At 45.4% G+C, this 19,057-nt stretch overlaps 1 long non-coding RNA gene across 10 annotated transcripts in view; it reads left to right on the forward strand.

Annotated features, from left to right (window-relative positions):
- LOC121015876 (uncharacterized) overlaps positions 1-19,057 on the forward strand; it is a 183,420-nt gene that overhangs the window by 118,379 nt on the left and 45,984 nt on the right. For all 10 annotated transcript variants that reach the window (XR_005784014.1, XR_005784013.1, XR_005784017.1 and 7 more), the window contains one exon: positions 8,225-8,362. This is a non-coding gene — a long non-coding RNA (uncharacterized LOC121015876). The remainder of the gene's footprint in view (positions 1-8,224; positions 8,363-19,057) is intronic.

Below are 19,057 nucleotides of genomic sequence, written 5' to 3' on the forward strand. Positions count from 1 at the left end.
ATAGAAAAATGGCGGGGGGGGGGGGAGGGGGCACCTGGGTGTTTCAGTCGTGAAACATCTGACTCTGGCTCAGGTCATGATCTCATGGTTCGTGAATTTGTGAACTTGAGTCCCGCTTGTGGGTGAGCCCTGCTTCTCTCTCTCACCCCTTCCTCCCTTTCTCTCTCTCTCTGCCCCTCCTGGGATTCTCTCTCTCTCTGCCCCTCACTCACTTGCTCCCTCTCTCTTTCTCTCTCTCTCTCTCTCTCTCTCTCTCAGAAAAAAAAAAAATAGAAAAATGGAAGATTTCCCATCTCTTGAGTGTTCAGATACTTCATTTCTGCTGCTGGGTACTTGATTTCCTCTCCTTGATACAGACCTAGGGGGCTTCTCCTGAAGACGCCTGCCTTCACTGATCCACACTGGTTTCAGGTTTCCTTGATTCCACGTTGAAGGATCCCAGAAGAAAAAACAAAACGGAAATACACCAGTCCACATTCTAGTCTTTTCCCATTTTCCTGCGACTTAATTCCCCGAGTCCCTGACTAGCTACTCCCTGCTCTCTTTATCCAGATTTTATAGATGCTCTCAGGGAGAAAGTCAGGGTGGAGGGTATTTATCTCAGCTTCTCTGAAACCGGAAACACCCCTAGATTTTCATCACTAGCAAGCCCCTTCCCTCCACCAGTAGGATACTCTAAGTCCAGCATAATTTGGGACTCGTTTTACCTGCAATAAACTATCAGATGCAAGGATACAAGAGGCTGGGCAAAGTCTAGCCTGAGCAATAGGAAAATTTAAGAAATAAGGCAAACAGCTGTGCTGAACTTCTCATGGCAAACTGTTACATTTGGGCTGTAGGAAAAACAGCGATTATTCTCCATGTACAAAGTAGATATATATATATATATATATTTTTTTAGGGAGTAACTCATTCTCCTCTCATTTTGTACTTAGAATGCATTATTTAGAACAGTCTCAATATCCATTTTAACCATACTTTACCTACATAAAGTTGTTAGGTATCTGATATCTTTCTTGGTTCAAGTTGGGGAATGCATTGCATCGTGATTTCATTCAAGTTTCAGCCCTTTTAGGAATAAGCGTTCTATTTTTTTTTTTTTTAATTTTTTAACGTTTATTTATTATTGAGAGGCAGAACATGAGCAGGGGACGGGGGGGGGGGCAGGGAGAGAGAGGGAGACACAGAATCGGGAGCAGGCTCCAGGCTCTGAGCTGTCAGCACAGAGCCCGACGCGGGGCCCGAACTCACGGACCGCCAGATCATGACCTGAGCCGAAGTCGGACACTCAACCGACTGAGCCACCCAGGGACCCCATGCAGGAAGCAGCCTTAATTCTATTGAGCCTGTGCTTTGCTTTTCTGGTTTACATCACTTTTTCAGACATCCAGTGTGTTCATGCTCTTCCCTATTTTAGAGACAGGAAAACAAAGGCCAAAGATCTACTGGGTGCCCACCGAAAATTCTTCAAAGCCCGGCTCTGCCTCATTATCTTATCATCTGGTCTCCTGGACAAGAAACGTGGCAGGTGCTGAAGATTTTGGCAAGCATGCTGTATGAGAAAAAAATTCCTAAACGCAGAGCAGAGCTTCTAAACACAAGAACAGTTATTATTATTTTTTTATTTTAGAGAGAGCGCTCACATGGGCAAGCAGAGGAGAAGGGCACAGGGGGAGAGAGAGAGAGAGAGAGAGCCCTTCCCCACATTCTGCATCTAACTCTCTGGCACAACAGCCGCATTAGCACTCCTGATACAATGTAACTGCTTCTGTCCTCTTGGTTTCCTTCAACCGCTTCTGGAATCCCCTTTCGAAGACCAAAGACCGAAGACCGGAGACCGGGGTGGAGATGTAAGAAGTTAATTGCCTCTGCTTCTAATTACCTTTTGTTTTTTCTCTCGAGGGCAATGGGTTAATTATCAAGACACCAACCACATGTTAGATTCCCTGAGTGAAAGACTTTTCCTTTGACATGATCACACTGTGTTAATGATACTCATCGCTCCCAGAATACTGCTAAAATTATTGTCCCTGACCAGGTTGCTTACAGAAATATTCATCCAGGATAAAGCATTAATCACCCCCCCCCCCGAATGCATATTAAACAAATTTTGTTTTTCAAACTGTAAAATTACTGAGCCAGAAAAAAAAAACACACATTAATTAAAAATCGGAGCCAGCCCAGAACTACATTTAAAATGTTCCAGAAGTGGCAATTTAAAGAGTTAGAAAATACCACATTTCTCTATGTGCCTCCTGTACCAAATAAAACTGTTCATATTTACTCTGCAGGGCGGACCAGCGCTTTTTAAGGTTTGGTTTCTTAACAGCAGTAAAGGGAGTTTTAATCAACCCCGAATTGGCTTCAGGTCAACAAGGACAGAATTCAGTTTGCTAGAAGCACTGCTCAATGACTCAAGACCCCGAAAGCATGTGTTTGTGTCGCCCGGACATTCAGAGCCTGGGATAAAGGTGCGACCTCTAAATTCCAAGTTCCAATCAAGTGCTGATCATTAATACTGAGAACTCCTCAGGAAAATTCACCTTGAGGTACACAGGGAAGTGGATCTCACACCTGAGGACCAGAATCCCCTGGAGGGCTTATTAAAACACAGATGGTCGGGCTACCATCCCCAGAATTTCTGATTCACTAGGGCGAGGGTGAGGCCCCAGAATTTGCATTGCTAGCAAGTTTCCAGCTGTTGTTAAGCCTGGTGGCCCAGAACAACACCTTGGAGGATCACTGATTTAAGTTAATGAAGACAGTTAGCACCAAAGATATGGTGCGATTACTTACCCCAGGGAAAATTGTATCCTTCATCTGGAGGATGACGCTATATTTCCAGCTTTACGTTTTGCTTGCCTGTCTCCTTTTTTCCACCATGGACCTGCTTTTTTGGCTGTATTATTGGTAGTATCCCATTGGTGGGGTAGGGGCTGTAAAAAACAGAAAGGTGAACTCCAACTGCTTGAAGAAGTTATTAAATAGATTTGTGTTCAGCAAACACGAGTTACTAGCTCACAAAGGTGAGGCCCAGGTGTTGAGTGGCCTTCGGTGTTGCTTGATCAGTGGCCCAATCATGTTTTCAAGGAACCACATACTTGACTTCCGTGTCTCTGCTCTGTAAGCCACAGTTTGGGTCTCATCCTAAGACTGGTTCCCTCTGTGGCTTTAGGATGGCTGGCGCAACGATCAAGCTTACGGGTTGTTTGCTCATGACCGTTGGGAGAGCAAGTGACTTCCCCGGGGCTCTTTTCAGAACAAAGAAAAGTCTTCCAGAAGTTTCCGGCAGGTCTCTCCTTCTGTCTTCTTGCCCAGAATTAGGGCACATGCTCATTCCAGAACCAGTCACCGGCATGGTAGATGGATTTACCTTTTGCCTAATCAGACCACTTCCTAGAACTGACGATGGCATCGGATTCTCCTGAGACCCATGGTATGCATGATTGTTGACGTACTTAGAACTGGTATTTTCTTGGGAAGAAAGAAAGGAGAATGGTACCGGCTAGCAATTAACAGTGTTCATTATACTTTCTAAGCCCTTCTGAGAATAGATATTTTTAGAAAACTAGAAAGCCAACTGAAAAAAAAACTATTTTGTGTTTTTTCAAGGCATGAAATTTTTTCAGGGAAAGATTTTTCAGAAGTCGTTGGCCAATGGGAAAAGCAGAGGCAGCGTGGTGGGGCTAGATTTGAACCTCAGAATCTGCCGCTTATTAAGAATGAAGCCTTGGTTGGGGGGGTACACCTGGGTGGCTCGATCAGTTAAGTGTCCCACTCTTTTTTTTTTTTTTTAATTTTTTTTTTTAATTTTTTTTTTCAACGTTTATTTATTTTTGGGACAGAGAGAGACAGAGCATGAATGGGGGAGGGGCAGAGAGAGAGGGAGACACAGAATCGGAAACAGGCTCCAGGCTCTGAGCCATCAGCCCAGAGCCCGACGCGGGGCTCGAACTCACAAGTGTCCCACTCTTGATTTCAGCTCAGGTCATGATGTCACAGTTAGTGAGATCGAGCCCCATGTTGGGCTCTTTGCCCACAGCACGGAGCCTGCTTGGGATTCTGTCTCTCTACTCCGCACTCTCTGCCCCTCGTGCACACTCTCTCTCTCTCTCTCAAAAATAAATAAGTAAATAAAATAATAAAATTAGCCCACATGCAATAAATGTGTGCACACACCATGATCCAGGGAGCACGCCTTCACATGCATTAGTGTGGTAATTCTATCCAACAAGGAATCCAAGTCCATTCTTTTGACCTCTTCTTCCTAGAGGAAGTTTGTTGGTGTCCAGTCGTCCGTGAATTCTTCAGTTACCTAAACATTTAAACGTTGTATCAGAGTCAGATACGGAACTTTGCCAAGGCTCTATATCAAGCTCAACATTTGGAAATTTCCTGAGTCTTTGCTGTTCTCATAAATTGAGATCATCTGAACTTTGCCAGTTGCTGTTCTAGTTTCAATGTGTGCGCACACAGAGAGAGAGAGAGAGAGAGGGAGAGATGCATAAGAAAGAATGAGTCTAAAAATGGGACTTCAAAGCAACAAGGAAGAGAGACACACAGCAAAAAGAAAGGGGGAAGAGAAAAATAATCACCACTATAGATCAGACCCAGGTCGCGTGTTTGCAACTGACTCAGTTATTATCACAGATGGAGACAGTTCCAAGAGATTGAGCCTCTGTTGTGGTCCAGATCCTCTGTGCCCATTTTTTTCCAGTCCTAACAACCCCGAAAACTATATATTATCCTCATTTTAAAGGTGAGACAACGGAAGCTGAAAGGTGAATTAAGTCTTCATTCTTTTTTTTTAAATGTCTATTTACTTCTATATTTTTTAAAAATTTAGTGTTTAGGGGCGCCTGGGTGGCTCAGTCAGTTAAGCGTCCGACTTCGGCTCGGGTCATGATCTCACGGTCCGTGGGCTCGAGCCCCGCGTCGGGCTCTGTGCTGACAGCTCAGAGCCTGGAGCCTGCTTCGGATTCTGTGTCTCCCTCTCTCTCTGCCCCTCCCCTGTTCATGCTCTGTCTCTGTCTCAAAAATAAATAAACATTAAAAAAAAAAATTAAAAAAAAATTTAGTGTTTATTTTTCAGAGAGAGGGAGATCATGAGATCATGGCTTGAGACAAAACCAAGAGTCAATGCTGAACCAACTGAGCCCCTCAGGCGTCCTACATGCAGGATAACTTTAATGCATTTTCTCAATGTCACCCACCAGGTACTGACTGACCCTGTGTGTTCGCTATCAAGGCTCAGAAGGGCAACGTTCTCATCCTTTACATGGCGGCTGGTATGCTCACCGCCTACTCTTCTACCCCATCCGCTCCTCCTGTGGTCCTTCTGATATCATGGCCCACCTACGGGGGCTCCTTTCCACCTTCTCTCCCATCTGTCAGCCCATCTCTGCCTTGAGCCTTCCCCCTGCTGACTTTCTAAGTTAGCCCTCTTCGGAAGCTTCTACCCTGCCATGTCCTTATCTTCAGCTTAATCGCTATCAAATTACCCACACACTCTCAGCTTCTAGATCAGTGTCTCCTGTAGCCTCTACAACTGCACAGTAATTTCTTGCTCCCAGGGTCCACCCTTCCTTCAGTCCTCACTGCTTCATCTTCAAAGTAAATTCACTGATCTGCATAATATTCTCAGATCTCTTACGTTTACACACCCACTGGCCCAGTACCCTCCTCTTTTCTTTCCAGGCTGGCTACCCCTCAGCATATCCCTTAGCTGTTTTTCTAAATTCCCTGAGATGAGAAACAACAGACCCACTTTTCTCTCCATATTTTGGCAATTCCAGGCTTCGTCCTCTCAAGAGAGCATGTATTTTTCCCCCCAGGGGTCATAGCCCTTTCTGCTTTTTGTGTCTTTTTCCTGCCTTATCCATTACTTTCCCTAAAAAAAACTCCGTCTCAGGGTGCCTGGGTGGCTCAGTCACTTAAGCGTCCGACTTCGGCTCAGGTCATGAGCTCACGGTTTGTGGGTTCGAGCCCCGCGACGGGCTCTGTGCCGACAGCTCAGAGCCCAGAGCCTGCTTGGGATTCTGTGTCTCCCTCTCTCTCTGCCCCTCCCCTGCTCGTGCTCTGTCTCTCTTTGTCTCTCAAAAATAAATAAATGTAAAAAAAGAAAAAGAAAAAGAAATCAACTCCGTCTTTATGTATGTGTAAAAATGAGGCAATTATTTGAAAGTATCAAAGAGCTGGCTGTGCAGGTGATATGGGGGCTTGGCATACATCGTGAAGGGAGTGAAGAATTAACCACTGTCTATTCAAATCTTTTACCCATTTTTTGGTTTGGTTGTCTTTTTACTGTTGAGTTGTAGGAGTTCTTTATATAAAGGTCTGATAAGACCCTTATCAGATAGGCAATTTGTAAATGTTACCTCCTATCCTGCGGGCTTTTCCCTTTCTTGATGGTATCATTTGCAGCACAAAAGTTTCCAACTTCGATGTAGTCTAATTTTCCTATTTTTCCCTTCTGTTGTATATTTGCTGTTGTATCTAAGGGCACATAAATTACAAAGAGACTTAGGGGGGAAAACCCACTAGGATCGAAGTAAATAACATTAGAAAGAGAAATACAACACAAGCATTTAAGAAAACGCGTAGCCAGTCACTTCTTCTTAAGTTCTGTTGTTCCCTGTGTAACTGGCTTCGTCACAGAGAACAGTGTCACCTGGAGTATACTTGACGAGTGGCCTCATGCAGTGCGGAGAGCAGCTTGAGTCACACGGATGCCCTGAGTCACAGGCGAGAGCTGGTCCAGCCAAACTGTGCGGAGAGAGTTGCCATGGAAACATCCAGGTCTCCACAGTGCCCAGCCTGATGTCGGAAGTCCTGATAGTGGCTTTGTGGTTGCCTCTCCGTTCCTAAGAGAGGGCCCCTGTGCTGTTGCGGAATTTCTAAACCAGCCATTTTTAGCTACTAAAGAACCTTGCTTTTCAATAGCTCTCTCTGTCTCTTCTCCTTTCGCCCCACCTTTAGTGGCAGCCTGGACCCCTATTTGGACCCATGTTTTTCAGGAACTCAAGCACAGGCCCAACCGTATTTATTATCGAACATTCTCCATGTACAAGAGCGAAAACATGGGCCTTTGATTCCTTTTGCCCCCTCTGAAACACCAGAACTGTTCAACAGCATCCTGAATCAGATTCGAAGTTCTGTGGCGTCTCAAAAAAAAGAGGGAGGGGGGGAGATTATATCAGATCGTGTCCTTATTTTCTGACGAGAGGCGACCCGCAGGTTTACTTACATACAGAGGCAGCGCTAATGCGAAACTGAAGGCAAGAGTGATCACCGCACGGGGTCTTACACGGGTGGTTTTCCTCTAGAAGCCCGATCTTCCACCAGCACCCCTTCAGGTGTCCAGGTGACACTCTTGGAGTTATCGTTCTCTGCACCCCAGGTCCACTCCATTAGGAAATCCCGCTGGGTTTCTTTCCCTAATGTCTCCAGAGCCTGACTTCATCTCCCGCCTCCGCCGCTAACACCTAGCTGATGTCATCTCTTGCCTGGATCCCTGCACCGGGACTTCCTGCTTCTCCTTGCCTCCCCCCACGTCCCCGATAGAAGCTAGAATGGCCTTTGCCATCTGAGTCAGAATGTCTCCCCTCAGCCCCAAACCCTCCGACAGCTTTCCATTGCAGAATAAATCTGTATTTCTTAGCCGTGTTGACGACCCCCCACCCCCATCCCCACCACATGACCTGTGTTTCTGAATCTTGCCAACTCTACTCCTTCTTACTCGCTCTGCTGTATCCACACTGGCCCCTTGCTACTTTGTGGACAGTCCAAAGCGCTCTTGCCTCAGAGCCTTTGCCCTTGCTATTCCCTCTGCCTGGAATACTTTTCCCTTCACTTATCACTTCCTCCTGCACAAACGTCACCTTAAAAAAAAAATTTTTTTTTTAATGTATTCTTTTTTTTTTGAGAGAGAGAGAGAGACCGAGAGAGGCAGCATACAAGTCGGGGAGGGGCAGAGAGAGAAGGAGACACAGAATCGGAAGGTCGAACCCACGAGCCGTGAGATCATGACCTGAGCTGAAGTCGGATGCTTAACCGACGGAGGCACCAGGCGCCCCTGCACAGATGTCACCTTAGAGAGGCTTTCCCTAACCACCCTGTAGAAGAGTAACATTCGCATATGCTATACTCTGCTTTAATTTTGCCCATGGCACTCATCCCAGCAGGACCTGAGCTTATTTATTTGTTGCCTGTTTCCTCCCACTAGGAATATAAGCGCCACCAGGGCAAGAATGTCTGTTTATTTACGCTATATGAGTAAATTACAGCGCTGGGATTGAGAACGATGTCGCCACAGTCCAACTACCTCGGCCTGAATCTCAGTTGAATCAGCTGGTGGACTTTGGTAAGTTAATATTTAGCTGTTTTTGTGCCTCCGTAGCCCCCTCTGTAAAATGGGGGGGGGGGGGAGCAAATCAACGATTACGCCTGCATCATGGGTTTGTTGTCGTAAAAGAGGCGACACGGGAGAAGTGTTGAGAGCAGCGACGAGTGGAGAGCAAATGTTCAATAAACGAAGCTTAGCGCTAGCCATTGTGGATGATAATGTACACAGTTGCGTATCAATCACCTTGTGAAGCAGAAGTAGGACTGGAGAGGCACGTACATTAAGTAGTTTTTAAGAAGTTGAACAAGTGGAGGCACCTGGGTGGCTCGGTGGGTTAGGCATCCCACTTTGGCTCAAGTCATGCTCTCACGGTTTGTGGGTTCGAGCCCCGTGTTGGGCTCTGTGCTGACAGCTCGGAGCCTGGAGCCTGCTTCGGATTCTGTGTCTCCCTCTCTCTCTGCCCCTCCCCGGCTCATGCTCTGTCTCTCTCTGTCTCTTAAAAACAAACATTAAAGAGTTGAACAAGTGAATAGCAGTAAAGGAAAAGGGAGAAGGTTGGATTCAAAACCAGCCCCCGGGACTCCACTGCACCATGAAGGGGGCTGTATCTGTGGCTTTCAAAGATGTCATTATTGCCAACAAGTCAAGGTTAACATGGGGCTGGAACCTGAAGAATGTGATTTACCATTTCCCAAACTCTGTTCCATGGAACACCAGCCCAAGAACAGGCTCCCAGGAAAACATGGTCAAATAAGGTTTGAGAACACTAAACACTATATCCGTCCTTAGATATTATCAGCAAAGGTCATCATATTAGAGGCTCTGTGAAGTCCTCCTGTAAAGGGTCCCGTTTAACTGTCTCACGTGTTCTCTTTAAGAATATATTTAACTATAGGGGCGCCTGGGTGGCCCAGTCGGTTGGGCATCCGACTTCAGCTCAGGTCATGATCTCACAATCTGTGAGTTCGAGCCCCACGTCGGGGCTCAGAGTCTGGAGCCTGCTTCGGATTCTGTGTCTCCCTCTCTCTGCCCCTCCCCTGCTCATGCTCTGTCTGTCTCAAAAATAAATAAAAACGTTAAAAAAAAATTTTTTTAAAGAATATATTTAACTATAGAATTCTTTGTGTATGTTATGTCTACCAACAATCTGCAGAGATTATTTGGAAAAACACCAATGTAACAAAATCAACCCAAACCAGGTGTTGGCTGCTGGTGGGAGGTGAGTCAGACCAGTGGGGGCTGATATCTTGAGGACGGAAAGATCTGCCCAATTGGGGCAGCCAATTGGAAACCAACCCAACAGCAGGAGGCCATGGGAACGTGCGTTCATGAAAGAGTCCAGAATATCATGGTGGTAGGAAAATGGAGGCCCAGACAAGCAGCAGCAACACGACAGACAGCACCGAGGAGGGACCAGAGGTAGTGCCTGGGTTTTCTGACACCCCGCAGAGCTCAGCAACCGCGAAATCTGGCAGAGGGCCATATGCTAATGTTCAAGGAGGGACTGAGAATGCCAGGGGCTAGTTGGTAAAGGAATCTCAAATTTAAGTGCGAGGTTCAGGGATGGAACCATGAAAACAAGCAGTGAATTCATCTCTAGGGACCAGAAATGCTCCTGCAGAATTTGGCAAAGAGGCAAAATTGATCCAGACAAGGTTAAAAAGTGGGCTTGGAATTTCCAGAAGCTTCGTGTCAAGGAGCAAAGTGATAGTCTAGCGATGCCATGTAGAGAAGAAGACTGAATGTGACCCCTTAAATCCTGCATGATTTAGAATTCATGGTCACAGACCTGAGCTGAGCCCACAGGTGAGAGCCAAGAGGCTGTGACTGTGGGAAAAAGACGTACAAGGATCAAGGCGCCAAGGTGGTCATTACAGAGTGGAAAGTCAACACATCCGTGAGGCATATTCATATAGCAGGTGGCTAAGGGTCCACGGGTATGCCTCCTTCTTGCATCCTATGCCTCGGATCCCCAGCGGAGTGCTGTCTGCACTACAGCAGATTGCATCTCTGAGCTAGCTGGCATCCCACGATGCACTTTGCAGCCCCAAGGTTGGATTTACAGCCTGTGGCACCCAGCAGGGTAATCACCCTCCTGTTTGGGCTGTTCTGCACCATTTCCTAGGGACAGACTCCCCTCCCAGAGCGGTTGAGGTACTTTGGCACTCTAAGAATGCAACTCTATAGACTTGGTTGATGTCCAAGTTAAGTTTTTAAGCAAGAGAACTTGGCATTAAATTACCCCGAGTGACTGTCATCACTCTGAAGCCAGCAAAAGTGACTCTGCTCAATAAAGTTTTGAGAAATATGTTGAACCTTGGGCAAATTTATGATTCTCTTTTCTCAACTCATGGTTAAGACTATTAAGCCAAAGAATTTTTCCCTCTGTCTCTGCTGGAACTAGATAAAGCTGTTGCCGTACCATTATACTCCAAAATATCCAGTTAGGAAATGTGGCCGGCATTTCTTTAAAAATTTGTATTAGATAAAGCAGAATGCAATTAACACGGAATAAGGCAGACATTTAGCAAATTGCTGTGAGAACAGGGAGAGGAAAGAATGATTCTGTTTAGAATGATAATCAAGGAAGCATTCCTGGAAGAGACACCTTTGAGTTAGGCTTTGAAAGGTAAAGAAAAGAATAATGCATTGCTGATTTACTTGCTGGCCTCCAGAGGGTTTCAATCTGGGGAACCTATCTCAGGGGGATCTCAGAGAGAGTTAAAAAAGAGTCGCTTTGCTTTTAGCTTTAATATTCTGGCCCCAAGTTAATGACCACTTAGGTAAGAATGAGAGCCATTACCGGGTTCTACTCCTGAAACCAATACTACATTGTATGTTAACTAACTTGAATTTAAATAAATAAGTAAAAAAAAAAAAGAAAGAAAGCAGTTCTTTCATTTCTCTTAGCTTTGAGCTTCCTTGGGGGAGGGCCATAAGAAGCATTTTGTTTTGTTTTCCTTTGTAATGTGGAGGAAGACTGAAAAGCCAGAGGGTCAACTCTAAAGACTCTGTGTGCAAATGTTGATGGGGATTGACATCATTAAGCCCGTGGAAGGAAGAGGTTGCAGATTAGTGCAGTTGCAGAGGAGGAATCAATTGACCTGGAGAAGAATGTGGCAAAAGAGCCTTGCGTGCCTCGGGAATGGGGGTCCTCTTGGATGCAACAAGCCAGGGGTAGCAAGACCTCGCATGAATGTGGTTTGGTGGCACCTTGAAACCCCGGATGGAGAAGATAAAGGCCGGCGAAACTGACTAGGAAACACAAAGACCATAGACAGCGAAAGCACATTAACTCTCAGGGGCATCAGATACCAGAATACTCTAAAGACCAGACTCCTCCCCCATTTTTTTAGAGCCAACAGAATAGGGAAGAAATCTTCCATTGTTACTTGACGTTGAATTCCATGTGGAGTCTGGCATGTGAGGGCTGTAAACCAGATTCTAATCCGATTTATAAAAATGAAGAAATATTACAGTTTTCCACATTGAATATCATGGGAAAATTCATGACTGTCATATTTCAAACTCTGCAATGGTACATTAGAATTCCGTATCTAATTTCCAAGCTATTCTGCTGAAAGCATCTTCAATTTTTATACGCATCTTGGAGTCATTAACAGCTATGTCTTTGGAATCAGAAAGAAGTAGTTTGAATAATAACTGTGCTTCTAACATGATTTATAAACAAAAGTCACTTAATATTTTTGAGCTTCAGGTGCCTCCTGTGGAAATGGGGATACCTACCCAACAGGGTTATCGTGATGTTAATTGGATAATCCATTTCTGAAAAAAGAGCTTAATTTCTTAGCTGGCACTTAGAATGCCTTCAACAAGCGGTAGCTTCTGTGATTATTTTTGTGCTGCTGGGGTTGGGGCCAGGAGTCTGGTCACCTAGGCTCTATCAACACTGGGCCAGGAGCTTGGGAAAATCACCTGCATGTCAGTGTCCCCCATCTTTCCACCTGAGACGCTTGGGAATGACAAATGACCTCACGCCATGCTCAGGAGGGAAAGGGTAATCTTCCTTCCCTGGTGGGATTTATTCCTATTTCTGGAGGGAATGTGAATTCAGGATAAGCTGTGGTCTAGGTAGCTCTTTTGCAAGAGGTAGGAGAGAATTTCTACTTCTCAAATGTCTTTTTTTTTTTTAATGTTTATTTTTGAGAGAGAGAGAGAGTTTCACAAGTAGGGGAGGGAAAAAGAGAAGGGACAGAGGATCTGAAGCAGGCTCCGTGCTGACAGCAGAGACCCCGATGAGGGGCTTGAATTCACAAACGATGAGATCATGATCTGAGCTGAAGTCGGATGCTTAATTGACTGCCTGCCACCCAGGCGCCCCTAATTCTCATTTGCTAACGTGCATACAAATCTTCCCGTGTTTTAGAGATTTTATCTTTTTAAGTACTCTCTCCACCCACTGTGGGACTTAAACCCACGACCCCGAGCTCGAGAGTCACATGCTCTACCAACTGAACCAGGCAGGCACTCCTAAATCTTCTGGTGTTTTAAAATACAGTTTATTAATAGAAAGTTTGAAGTATTGTAAGGCCAACGAATCAGGAGGTGACTGCCATCAAAAGAATGGTTTATTACTCACAGTTCCCCGAGAAGGAGGTAGTACACCATGCTGTGGGGGACATACCCAAGGTCAGTCACTGGTCAGAGAGAGAAGGGAGAGCTGTGGCTAGTTTTAGGTGTTTCCTCAGAAAGGAAGGGGTGAACCAGGGTAAAAAGGCTTACACTTAGTTAGGTAATTTCAGTGGTCTCTGGGGCAAAGGGGCCATCCCTAGTTGTCTGGTACCTTCTCCCCTAGTGCAGTGATTAGAATAGTGGCCTAGAGAATGAGAGCCCCATAAAGAAGGTGGTTGGGGTGCAGGCTCTGGACTGGTTGGTTTGTAACTGAAAAGCAAGCTTGGGGGCGAGTTGCCCATTCACTTTGGGAATTGGCTAGCCCTGGGAGGGGCCCTCCAGGCTCAGCAAGCCCCCAGATGTCAGAGCATCAGAACTACAGAAAATAAAAGACACCATTAATACACCAGGGAATCTTATTAAAACACAGAATTCTGAGCCTCACGACTGAGATTCTGACTTGCTTGGCCTGAAGATGAAGCTTATTTGTTTGCATTTCTTTCTTTTTTTTTTTTTTTTAACGTTTATTTATTTTTGAGACAGAGAGAGACAGAGCGTGAGCGGGGGAGGGGCTGAGAGAGAGGGAGACACAGAGTCTGAAGCAGACTCCAGGCTCTGAGCTGTCAGCACAGAGCCTGATACGGGGCTTGAACCCACCAACTGCGAGATCATCACCTGAGCTGAAGGTGGACACCCAACTGACTGAGCCACCCAGGCGCCCCTCATTTGTTTGCATTTCTGATCAGCCCCCAAGTGACCCTACATGCAGCTGGTTTGTGGATTATACTCTGAAGGAAGATGAGCGAACGGCATTGTTAGCACCCCAGAAAACATACTCTGAGTAGAGGCGATCTGTTCTCCAACAGCTCCCATCCCGGATGAGGATAGCAGAGGGAAATAGATCCTCACGCTGCCCCTGCTGTGCACAGAACCGGGTGAAAGGGTCTGGTTACTAGAGGTCTTCGTTTCAGCTCTTCAAATGTAGAGACGTTAAGGTCAAATTAAACATGTTGGTGGTCTCAGTATAATTCAAAACGATTGAGCCTGCCCCCCAAAGGCACTTGGGCACTTAGCGGGAAGGAGAATTCCATTAGTTAATTGACCACCAACCATTCGGAGAACTTCCCCTATGCGAAGGAGTGGACCAGGTGCTGGGGAGATTTTATTTTCAGTTTTACTCAAACATAACACAAAACCTAAGTGTACAGTTTAATGAGTCTTGAAAAGGCAAGGCATGTAACCACAACCCAGATCAAGGAATAGAACATTCACCAGGGCCACAGAAGGCTCCCTGATCCCCAACCCTGCCAGTTACTGGGCCCCCAACAATCCTGACTTCTATCACCAGGGATTGGTTTTGCCTGGTTTTGAACTTTATGTGAATTAAGTCGTAGAGTGTATATGCTTGTGTCTTTTGTGTCTGGCATCGTCCACTCCACACTGTGAGGTCTGTGTGGTGCTTTGCACAGTCATGGTTCATTCTCACTGCTGTGTAGTTTTCCATTGTGTGAATAAACCACACTTCTTCCAACCTACTGGTGGTGGACATTTGGGGGGGGGGTCTATTTCGAGGCACGGTTATGAGTATTCTTTTTTTTTAAATTTATTTTAATATTTAATAAATTAACTTATTTTTTAAGTTTATTTACTTATTTTGAGAGAGAGAGTGTGAGACTAGGGGAGAGGCAGAGAGAGAGAAGCCCCTACAGGCTCTGCACTGTCATGAACCCTGAGATCATGACCTGAGCTGAAACCAAGAGTCAGATGCTCAACTGACTGAGCCACCCAAGTGTCCCAAATTAATTTATTATTTTAATTTTTAGAGAGTGGGGGAAGGAGCAGAGTAAGAGAGAGAGAATCTTTAAGCAGGTTCCACGCTCAGCACAGAGCCCGAGGTAGGACACAATTCCCAGATGCTGGGATTATGACCTGAGCCGAAATCAAGTCAGACCCTCAACCGACTGAGCCACCCAGGGTCCCCAATGTTACAAGCATTTAAAAAAAATTTTTAACACTTATTTATTTTTGAGAGACAGAGTGAGACAGAGCATGAGCGGGGGAGGCGCAGAGAGAGAGGGAGAACATAGAATCTGAAGCAGGCTCCAGGCTCCAAGCTGTCAGCACAGAGCCTGACGTGGGGCTCGAACCCAGGGACCATGAGATCATGACCTGAAGCAAAGTCGGACGCCTAACCGACTGAGCCACCCAGGCACCCCTGTTATGAGCATTCTTATTCATGTCCCATAGGGACTGTTGGGTATATACCTAAGAGCAGATTCTGTGCATCACGAGAATTTGTATTTAGCCCAAACGACTTCCAAAGCGATCACGCCAGCTTGCACGTGCATCAGCAATGAATGAGAGTTCGGGTCTCTCCACACGCTTCTCAACATGTACTCTCAACAGCCGTTGTCATTTTAACGATTCTGGTGGCTGTGTTGTGGTATCATGTCTTGAGTTTTTAATGTGTACAGGTGGAGAATGTCGGCAAGGAGAATAGAGTGAACGGGAGTGTGGAGGTGAGGAACCTCTAGCCATACTAGGGCAGCTAACCTGGGGGAAACGTTTCCGTGGATGAGAAATGTCTTTCAGCAGGAGCTGCAGTGGGACAGGCCGTCAGTGCTCTCCTCCGGGTATGTTTGAAGCAATGCTTGAAGCAAGAGGCTAAAAATCGGAGAATTAAGTACAACCTGAGTGTTGAATTAGGCGTCCGGAAACTGCAAACAGAGAATCCACATATTCATAAGAAAGAAAATTATCAAGCTTTCGCTATGTGTTAGAAGCTGTGTTACCTGGACACTGTGGATATAAAAGTAAATAATGTTCAGAAGAGATGAGTAAGGTTGGGGCAACTGGATGGCTCAGTCAGTTAACGTCTGACTCTTGATTTCGGCTCAGGTCACGATCTCCCGGTTCCTGAGATCAAGCCCTGCGTGGGGCTCTGTGCTGATCGTGCGGACGGAGCCTGCTTGGGATTTTCTGTCTCCCTCTCTCCTTGACCCTACCCCACTTGCACTCTCTCTCTTAAAATAAATAAAGAAACATTAAAAAAAAAAAGAAGAAATGAGTAAGACAGATAATAAAGCATGGCGACAAATTCTCCAGTAAAGCTTCCTAAAGCCTGGAAGCAGGGAGAAGGTATCCCTCGGTTGGCCTGGTAGGGCAGGGAGTACTTCCCTAGGAGGTGACATTGGATCCGAGTGTTGGCAAATTAGTGGTGGTTCATTAAGAAGGTGTTGAACAGAGAAGCATGAGCCATGGTTCGAAGAGGTGGAAGGTTATGGGGATGTGGTTGGAGAAAAGTCCAGTAGGTTTGCACAGATGTGCGGGAGTGGGTGAGAGCAGACTGGGAGCAGCCTTGTAAATACTGCTGAGCATGAATGAGTTGTGGGCAAGGAGAAGCCGCCGAAGTCCTTCAAAGGGGGCCGCCGAGATCCCTTGGAAGGATATGGCGATAGCACGGGCCTTGTGATCTAAGGTAGGCAGCGGAGGAAATAAAAAGAAAGCCACAGAGGTGACTTCAAAGAAAATACGGCTCAGGTCTCATCTGGCACGGCAAAAAATCCTCATTTCTTGGGAACCGGAAAAGTACTTAAGGTGATGATGTTGTTCTGCTGGGATGGGCCCAGTCCGAAGGTAATTTTTCAAAAGCAGCTGCTCTAAGTGTTGGTTAAATGGTGCCAGGGGATTATTCGCTGGACACAGGTGCCATGTTCAATCTTACTCATCTATCAATAAAGGCAGACTCCGAGTGCCGGCTGGATGCTGGATGGCAGCCGGGCACCCCTGAGACAAGAATCCTGTTAGCAGATGCGTCTCCCTGCTTTCGTCTGGGCCTCCGCTGCCGACTTCAAAGAGGAGCCTCAAGTCCTCGGCTTCCGCTTTGCCTCTCGATCATTGCAGCCATGGCTCCTGCCCGGGTGACCCAAATACACCCTTCCCATCGTTTGAGATGGTTCCTACACACTTTCCCCCCTGCGTTTTGTTTTTTTTTTTTTTTTTTAATATACATTTTAATGTTTATTTATTTATTTTTGAGAGAGAGAGAGCATGCGTGGGGAAGGGGCAGAGAGAGAAGGGGACAGAGAATCCCAAGCAGGCTCCGTCCTGTCTGCACAGAGCCCAATGCGGAGCTCGCACTCACCAACCGGGAGGTGATGACTGAGTCAAAACCAAGAGTCGGAGGCTTAACCGACTGAGCCACCCAGGTGCCCCTTACCCTGCGTTTTTAACACAGGAAAGGAATTTTTAAGCACTTAATCAATTTTTGATTAAATAATAAAGGCAGTTAGGTACATTTTATAAAAGGTATATAGGAGGAGGTGGTCGTGACAAATGAATTTCTCTTACCTTCCTTTCTCCGGTCACCTGCTTTCTCTTCCCGGTGCAAACACTATTACCCACTTTCTTTTTTTGGTTTTTTTTTTTTAATTTTTTTAAGTTTATTTATTTTTGCAGAAAGGGAGAGAGAGCGAGCATGAGTGGGGGAGGGGCAGAGAGAGACGGAGACACAGAATCTGAAACAGGCTCCAGGCTCCGAGCCATCAGCCCAGAGCCCGACGCGGGGCTCGAACTCACGGACCGTGAGATCACGACCTGAGCCGAAGTCGGACGCTCAACGGAATGAGCCACCCAGGCGCTCTCTTTTTTTGTTTGTTTTAATGTAATTTATTGTCAAATTGGTTTCCATCCAACACCCAGTGCTCATCCCAACAGGTGCCCTCCTCAATGCCCATCCCCCACTTTCCCCTCTCCCCCACCCCCCATCTTTCTTGTGAATCATTTCAAAGATGTTCTACGCAATTACAAACATAGGCCTATGTTTTTTTTTTGTTTTGTTTTGTTACACTTATTTATTTATTTATTTATTTATTTATTTATTTATTTTTTTAAAGCATAAAGGATAGCACATCATACACCTTGCTCTCTACCTTTTTTACACCCTGGGTATAGTTCCCCATTATTCCTTTTTGGAAAGGCTGCATGGTATTCCATTCATTTATTTGATCAGGCCTTTTGGCTGATAAGAGACTTTTGGCTACGATAAACACTGTCCCAGTGAAGCAGTGAATATCTTCATTTCTTGTGAAGACCTATTTACAGGATAAATTCCTAGAAATAGAACCGCCAGGCCACCAGGCAGGAATATGGAACATTTTGAGAGATTTTACCAAATTATACTTTATAGGACCTGTTCCAATTTTTACTCCTAAGGAAAGTCTGTTTTGTTTTGTTTTTTTCCCACATGTTCCCTGACCATACAGCATATTATAAAATTTTGGCTTTTGTCAATTTTAAGTATAAAACTTTTCAATAGAAAAAAGTATTTGGGTTTTTACTTTTCATACATCTTCTTCTTGAGGCTGAGCATCTTTACATCGTTTTGAGTCATTTGAAGTTCTTTTTACGAAATGAACCCTGATCTTATATCTTGACCGTTTTCCCATAGGATTGTCTATCTTTTTCTTACTGATTGGCAAGAGCTCCCTATATATTAAGAAAATTATTCCTTTGTGCATAAGATGCAAACCTTTTCCCCAGTTTTCTGAGTTTGTACTTTATTTTTGCAATAACAAATTAAATTTTTTTAACGTTTATTCATTTTTGAGACAGAGAGACAGAGCATGAACGGGGGAGCGTCAGAGAGAGAGAGGGAGACACAGAATCTGAAACAGGCTCCAGGCTCTGAGCTCTCAGCACAGAGCCCGACGCGGAGCTTGAACTCACGAACCGCGAGATCATGACCTGAGCCGAAGTTGGATGCTTAACCGACTGAGCCACCCAGGCGCCCCGATTTTTTTTTTATGTAGTAGAATTTCTTGTATTTCTGTTTAGTTTGGGGTCACACTTAGGATTTCCAACTGTGCGGTTATTTTAAGTTACCATGATCTCTTTTGGTACGTTTAGTGTCATCTTTATTTTATTTGTTAAAAAGTAATCTCTACACCCAACGTAGGACTCAAACTCACAACTCTGAGATCAAGTATTGCACCCTCCACTGACAGCGTCGGCCAGGCGTCCCTGGTGTCACTTTTAATTTTTTTAAGTAGGCTCCACACCCAGTACAGAGCCCAACATGGG

The sequence above is a fragment of the Herpailurus yagouaroundi genome, unplaced genomic scaffold (genome assembly GCF_014898765.1).
Source record: "Herpailurus yagouaroundi ecotype Mexico unplaced genomic scaffold, PumYag 208, whole genome shotgun sequence".
NCBI classification, from domain to species: domain Eukaryota; kingdom Metazoa; phylum Chordata; class Mammalia; order Carnivora; family Felidae; genus Herpailurus; species Herpailurus yagouaroundi.